This window comes from Macrobrachium nipponense, chromosome 26, assembly GCF_015104395.2.
Source record: "Macrobrachium nipponense isolate FS-2020 chromosome 26, ASM1510439v2, whole genome shotgun sequence".
In the NCBI taxonomy this organism is placed as follows: domain Eukaryota; kingdom Metazoa; phylum Arthropoda; class Malacostraca; order Decapoda; family Palaemonidae; genus Macrobrachium; species Macrobrachium nipponense.
This window is the reverse complement of record NC_087215.1, coordinates 5813566-5821065: the sequence shown is the minus strand read 5'-3', so window position 1 is coordinate 5821065 and position 7500 is coordinate 5813566. Positions and strand designations below refer to the sequence as shown.

The following is a 7500-nucleotide window of genomic DNA, read 5'->3' as shown; positions in this document are numbered from 1 at the left end:
GTGAGTGTGGTTAAGTTCGTAGGAGCAATAAATCAAATGATCCCGTAAGCGTCTCTCCTCTCTTCTCTCGCTCTCATCTTTATATATATATATATAATTATATAATATATAACATATATATATATTTATATATATATAATATATATATATATATATAATTCTATATACGTATATATATATGACTATTACCTATTATATATATAGTATATATATATATATATATATATATATATATATAATATATATATCAAAATATGAATATTTTGTGTATGTGAATTTAACGTATCCATGCACACCATAAATTGAGCGTTAGCAAATCAATACACAAATGCACAAGGAGAGAAGTATACACACATACGCAAACACCTAACCATGTGTTTTATTTGTTTAGTATAATCATTTTATGATATTTAATAGCTGTCGTAACTTTATAGAGAATTAGTCCTACTTATAGGACAGTTATGAAAATGGGCAAAAGACTTTTCTTATGATTCTGAGAACACAGAAGGAGGTAGTGATCACAAAATGAAACGACGAAGTATTTTGAGAAAAAATATGAAAGTTTATAAAGGGACAATAATTAGATGATAAATAACATTTTAGATAGTAATATTAGAGTTTTAAACAAAAGTATATTCAAAGTTATATTTGCTGGGTCAAGTTTGATGGATTATTTTTTGTAACAACTGAGATTGTTTACGATTCACGTTGTTGTTATTATTATTATTATTATTACTATTATTATTATTATTATTATTATTATTATTATTATTATTATTATTATTATTGCGTGGCCAAACTAAAGATTAGTTAGAAATTGAATGAATGAGCTAAGCTGTTCAAATTATTATTATTATTTTTTTTTTTTTTTTTTTTTTTGCTCTATCACAGTCCTCCAATTCGACTGGGTGATATTTATAGTATACGTTTGCCAAGACATACTTGTAATACAAAATTGATATGTAGACAGTTCCATCGTGGAGATGCAAGACAAGCTTCTTCAAGGCCTCTCTCTCTCTCTCTCTCTCTCTCTCTCTCTCTCTCTCTCTCTCTCTTCTGTGTGTGTGTGTGTGTGTGTGTGTTCCCAGGTAGGGGAGGAATTCCCAAACAGGCAGTTTAAACCGGAATTTACCTGTACCAACATTACCTGCTCGTATTAGCTTCAACCACAAGTTCTTTTGTGTCTGTCCTGAGGTATAGCCTACCCACCCGCATTGGTAGGCTATAAAATCGTGTTATTAACGGTTAAATCAACTTTTCTACTTTATTTTATTTTCTAGAGTGGTGTCATTAACTTGAATCTATCTCTTGTAGATTAGTTTTGTCTGCAGTTTTTTTCTTTGATTCGTATGATTAACTGTTAAATTCATGTGTCTACTATTTATTTTATTAACTGTTAAATTCACGTGTCTATTATTTATTTTATCCTTGTATTCGTGTTATTAACAGTTAAATACACGTATCTACTATTGATTTTATTCTTGGATTCGTATTTTTAATTGTTAAATTCATATGTCTCTTATTTACTTTGCTCTTGGATTCGTGTTATTAACCGTTAAATGTCTTTGTCCATTGAAATTAGTTTGTTTACTGAATATTTCATTCTTGGAATCGTGTTATTTACTGTTAAATCCACTTTTTAATTAAAATTTGGAAACATGTTATTAACATTTTGAGTATCACGCTGTTTTATCAATTCTCTCTCTCTCTCTCTCTCTCTCTCTCTCTCTCTCTCTCTCTCTCTCTCTCTCTACATATATATATATATATATATATATACTATATATATATATTATATATATATATATATATATATATATATATATATATATATATATATATATAGATTATATATATATACACACACAATATATAATAATAATAATAATAATAATAATAATAATAATAATAATAATAATAATAATGATAATAATAAAAATAACCTCTTCCAATAGATGGAAAACATTTCCATGTGCTTCACTGGATCCATTAAGATGACTCTTACAGAACACGAAACCAGATCTTTGAGATGTTGTGAAACCGTCCAGTTCCTTGGCTCAGTTCACGAGTATAGCTTCCGAGAAAAAAAAATAGGTTGTGTAAATAAATGTGAATTATGTATGTACGTGTTTACAGGAAAAATATATAACTGGTTGAAGAAGAATGTGCCTCGCATGTACCATGAGGGATGTAACAAAAAGTTTGACACACACCACACACACACACACACACACACACACACACACACACACACACACACACACACACATATATATATATATATTATATATATATATATATATATATATATATATATACATATATTTATGTATATATTATATATGTGTGTGGCAACTTTTTGTCACATCCCTCATGGTATATGCCAGGCACATTCTTCTTCCAACCAGTTATATATTTTTCCTGTACACACGTACATAAATAATTCACATTTATTTACACAACCTATTTCTCGGAAGCTGTACTCGTGAACTGAGCCCAGGAACTAGACGGCTTCACAACATCTCATAGTTCTGGTTTCGTGTTCTGTAAGAGTCATCTTAATGGATCCAGTGAAGTACATGGAAATGTTTTCCATCTATTGGAGGAGGTTACTTTTATTATCAAGATTTCTATGTATGTGTACCATATTTCGAGAGAAAGGTTACTATATCTTTATTAATTTTTATTTATTTATTGTAGGGTTCTTCTCATCTATACATACATACATACTTACATACATGCATATACTTATATATATTAAAGGTATACTATACTTCAATTTGTGCCTGCTTTTAAAAAAGGGAAAGGTCAGTTGCGCTTGGGTGACCTATGCTTTGGATAATGTTGGAATTTACGAAGTGCAGTATAATGGCGCCAATCTTAATTAGATTACGAAACCTATTAAAAAAATATATATTTGAACTTTGATACTTCTACACTGTTATATGTCATGGCAAGCACTTTTTTATAAAGATTTGGCCATATATTTACTTTTATAGTTCCTTAATACCTTTTGGAATATTTAGAAGTAATGAGATGTTGTATGTTATGTGGAAAAATTAAATATTAAAATCGATGTGGTTTACCAGGCAAGGCAGCTTGGAAGTCTAAGTCTTCTAGCATAACTAATAAAATCCCTGGAGAGAGAGAGAGAGAGAGAGAGAAGAGAGAGAGAGAGAGAGAGAGAGAGTATTCAGTTCTTATTTGACAAGGGGCGATCTTGGAAGCTTCCAAAGTGCGTAATACCACTTAGGTGACCATTTGTCTGTATCGTAAGATTCCTCTCTCTCTCTCTCTCTCTCTCTCTCTCTCTCTCTCTCTCTCTCTCTCTCTCTCTCTCTCTTTTCGTAAATATCATATCACAGTTTACATTAAGTCGGCTCTAAGCCAGAACAGTACCTTCCCTTTAGACATCCCACAATGGTGGTATTGTACCGAGTGTGCCAAGACACCAGAAATTGACCCCTGGAGACCAGGAGAGGACAGTAGGAAAAGTCCTAACACTTCCAGGTACCTGTTACTAGGTAAGATCACTTTGGGTGATAAAACTGGCCAAGTGGCCGGGTACGTACTCTAGGAAAAGTTTCGATGGCGATCGGTTGGTCAGCTATGCTATTTTACATCTTCATTTGTTTTCTTTGGTGTGGCGTGTTCTCTCTCTCTCTCTCTCTCTCTCTCTCTCTCTCTCTCTCTCTCTCTCTCTCGTACACGTACATATACACATGCACAAATACATTCACACAAAAGAATAAAATGAGTTGGCATTGCGTCTCTCTCTCTCTCTCTCTCTCTCTCTCTCTCTCTCTCATACATGCACCTACACACATCAACATATATTATACGCATAAATACATAAGCACACTCATGGACTGAATTCCACATACATAATATAAAAAGTTATTGTCATAAGTCCTGCTATCATTAACACCTCCAAAAGGGTGTTTGATGATCTAGATTTTCTCAAAGCTTATGGCGAGAGTCATAACTCAGATTCTCGATTGTGTTCTTGAGCAACAAAGCGAAGCCTTTATTTATAGAGGAAATGCAGGTCCGCTCTCCAACAAGCTTTTCCAAGAAGATTATGTGAACATCTTTTGTTTTGCCCAACCGTCAATTTATTTATTTATTTTTTTTTTTTGCAATCGTGAGATGTTTTAAGCAAGAAGAGATTACGTAATATACTGTGTTTGAAAGGAGCTTGGCAGGAATCTTATCCGTAAAAATCATGTTTTTGGTGTTCATGCTTAGGAGGATATGAGGAAAAATAAGTTTAATAAGCATTCATGTGGGTCTTTGAACCCTAGACTAGCACAGCTATTAGAATTAATCAAAAGAAGGAAGTTCATATTTGGGAGAAGTGGAAACTTGTCTCAATGCATAAAAAAGGAAAGAATGATTTGTTGAATGTAAATTAAGCTACAGAGTGGCTCGATGCGTAGCTGATTACTGCTTTCGTGAAATCAAAAGTGAAAGTACGTTGCTATAGTTTTAACTGATAAATGATAGCTCAGATTGCAACTTTTAAAGTAATGGCAAAATTTCAAAGTATAAAATGCTAGTTGTTTTGACTCATTGGTTAATTTTTGTAGAAAATCAAGAATTCTTGACGGCCATCTTACTTGTCAACTTCAAGGTTTACAAGTTAAAAAAAACTTGAATCTATTGTTTCATGTTTATGTATCAGTTAGGAATTTATTAGCCTGAAATAAATTTATCAGAATTTATTTGTACATAAATCAAGACAGTAGGAAATTATTTTTTTTGTCATTAAGTCCTATTACACACAAACTTCATGGACCCTTTTTGATGTTCTTGACACTTTTCCACGAACTATCTCTCTCATCTCTCTCTTCTCTCTCTCTCTCTCTCTCCTCTCTCTCTCTATATATATATCTATATATATTATATATATATATATATATATATATATATATATATTGTGTGTGTGTCCGTTTATTGATTTTTCTTATTTTTGAGATTCGATTTAGTCCGGTCCAGTGTATACCCGTTAGATCCAGGTAGGGAAGTATCTATACGGATGTAAAGTAAACAAACTTTGTTCATCATAAGAAATATATGGACTTTGGTCTGAAACATTTCCAAGTTAATTCTTCGTCTTGACTTTAGAGTTTAACTAATCGTATAATTCCATTGTCATTTTTCCTTTTAGCTCATGAGGAGTGTTAAGAGAGAGAGAGAGAGAGAGAGAGAGAGAGAGAGAGAGAGAGAGAGAGAGAGTTTCAAATTGCTAGATTACATTTGTAGAATTTCGTCCAATTATTTTTTAGTAGCTCGTGAGATTTGTGATAACACAAGGGGAGAGAGAGAGAGAGAGAGAGAGAGAGAGAGAGAGAGAGAGAGAGAGAGAGAGAGAGACATTTCTAAAGTGTTAAATTCCGTTTCAACAGAATCACGGTTATCTTAAAAAAAAAAAGTTTTTAATATTTTATCATGAAACTCGTCCAATCTTCTGACGGATGGGAGGAAGCATAAAATAAAAATAAAACCAAAATTAATGATCATCACAATAAAGAAAAAATAATCACTGGAAACCCCCCATACTGGCTTGAACAAGCTATGTGGTTTTCCCGGAAAACGAAACAATAATAAAAAGAAAAAGCGAAAGAATTGGGAAAACAAGATTATAATTTCTCAAACTTCGAAATATCCCTTTAACCTTCGGTTCAGTAAAGCAACATGGCTGGAAACAAAATGATATTTCCCATAATATCGTCTTTTTTTAGAGAGAGAGAGAGAGAGAGAGAGAGAGAGAGAGAGAGAGAGAGAGAGAGAGAGAGAATCACCAGTCTTTTGCTATTTACACAAGTATTGTCTGTGTACTCGATCAGCTGTTCATTTGATCTTCCTTGGTAATGAGAGAGAGAGAGAGAGAGAGAGAGAGAGAGAGAGAGAGAGAGAGAGAGAGAGAGAGAGAGGGGACCGTCAAACGATGCCCACCATAATTAAAAAGTAGTTTCAGAAAAACCCTCATTGCAAAGCTAAAGTTATCCTGATAAGTCTTGTTTGAAACACTAAGATATTTTCCCAGGTGTTACGAAAGCAGGTGCCCGTCTTCTCAGTCCTCGTTCGTGCATAACTAATACTGACTGACTCTGGAGAGGTCTTGGCCTTTGGCAACGTATATGTTAAAAGCATTTTCCTTGACTGCATTGGGGTACGTATTTGTAGATATGTCTATATATATATAAATAAATATATATATATATTTATATATATATATATATATATATATATATATGCACATATGTAAATGTATGTAAGTAGATGCATTATTGTATGTATATATATACATATATATTATCTCCAATACTTTTCTAACCAACCCAACAATTTCATATCATGTTCCCAAAGGAACCCCAGTCATGATCCGTCTCCTACAGTGCATCCCAGGCCACTAATTTTTTTTCCTTTTTTTTAAGCAACGCTCAGACGCTCTCCGAGCTCTGAAGGTCATGACGTCACGGATTTAGCTCCTCCCTTTTTTTGTCTGGAGCCACGCCCACATTTCTCCTAATGTCATTGATAAGCAATGTCTTTGATACTGAAGCATTTCTGTGAATTCTTTTTTTTTCTTTTTTGAGAAATTAACCCTGTTTTTGTTGTTATTTAGCAAAACTTAGTCAGCGAATTAACCGTTTTTTTATCGTTATTCAAAAAATATTTTATGATAAATTAACCATGTTTTAGTTATTAACTAGGAAGTATTCGTCGACAAGTTAACCATGTTTCGGTCATTAATTAGCAAATAATTTATAGACAACTTAACCTGTTTTTGTCGTTATTTAGCAAATATGTGTCGATAAATTAACAATTTTGTTGTGGATTAATCATTAATTTTATTGACTGCCTCATTCGTTTAAGTATACGGTTGTTTGTTAATTAAATTATTTATTAAATGTATCTTTTTACATTTTTCACTTATCTGTCTATTTATTTGATTATCATGAATTATTTATTGTATCATTTTATTACTAAATTGTTTATTCATTGATTTATTTAATCGCTGATTCTTTTTCATTTACCTTATTACTTATTCATTTATTTATTAATCTATTTATATATTCACTTGACCTGAAACATTAAGAACAGGACACTTCGTAAAAAACTTTGAATTCTCATAAACTGTCAATTGTCAAGTCATGAGATTGCGTTCAATAACACAACGGATAGGACAGAAAACCGCTGCGCATCGTTCTTGATGCACCCCTTTCAATCAAGACAAAACGAACGTGGCGTCTACTTGAAGTGAATATCCACACTCCTATACAATAGATCCTACTGCCCCCGCAACTCGAAGGCTTCGAAGGATTTCCAGCAGGTCCTATGACGTAAAGAATCCCTTGGGGCAAAATGCAGGAAAATGAACACCTCACGATTCCTCCAGGAGATTCCTGGAAACGAGACCGGTCTGGGATTAGCGCTTCTTTCGTCCTCTTGCCTAGGGGGTGGGGGGAAGCGGGGATGTCAGGCTCTTGGAGG

At 33.0% G+C, this 7500-nt stretch overlaps 1 long non-coding RNA gene across 1 annotated transcript in view; it reads left to right on the top strand.

The window, feature by feature from the left end:
- The window catches only part of LOC135199986 (uncharacterized), a 62620-nt gene that overhangs the window by 3473 nt on the left and 51647 nt on the right, over positions 1-7500 (top strand). The window lies entirely within an intron of this gene.